Here is a 735-nt window from a genome sequence, read left to right on the forward strand (position 1 = left end):
CATTATTAATTTATTATATATGTGAGACGTACTGTAACTATATATCATATATGTAAGATGGATGATATACATAACGTGTTGCGTGACAGGCAATTTGAATGGTTATCTCGGAATTGTGAAATCGCCGAGAGTATAAAAAGCAGCCCGATTTACTGGGTGCTGGATCCGCCGCTGGAACTTGCAAAGTCCTACAGGCGACGAAGATGAAGAAACGCATACGTATCTTGAATAACAAGGTAGGTAACCATCAGTTTTGCCGGATAGTGAACATGCTCGCCATGGGCTTTCTATCCTTCATGACATCAAGTGCGCTCTATAACAACATGGAATATAATACGATACGCCCTCTATAGGCCTTAATGACGATCTGTTCAGACCATAGAGTTATTAAACAACTAGAGTGCTGACAAGATGGCGGAGCAATGCAGAGTTGTGTATGTGTACCATCAAGATGGCTGCCGTAGGAAAGCGCCACCTTCAGTATGCATATTATTACCATAAATAAGCCCTCTGACTGAATATTATTTCATTAATGATAATTAGTATTGATAATGACAAATTATTAAACTGTCGTAGCCAAAACGAGGCCAAGTGGAGCATCTTATTCAAAAAATAAAGTACCAAGGAATGAAAATTAAAATCGTGTACATTACACCCAAACACCGCAACGCTCGAGTTTCAAACATACGGGTAACTAGCTGTACTGAACTTTCTGTGTAAATTGAGGGCGCCATT

This window comes from Anneissia japonica, unplaced genomic scaffold, assembly GCF_011630105.1.
Source record: "Anneissia japonica isolate Jap-2015-1 unplaced genomic scaffold, ASM1163010v1 scaffold1489_len2284818_cov182, whole genome shotgun sequence".
NCBI lineage: Eukaryota > Metazoa > Echinodermata > Crinoidea > Comatulida > Comatulidae > Anneissia > Anneissia japonica.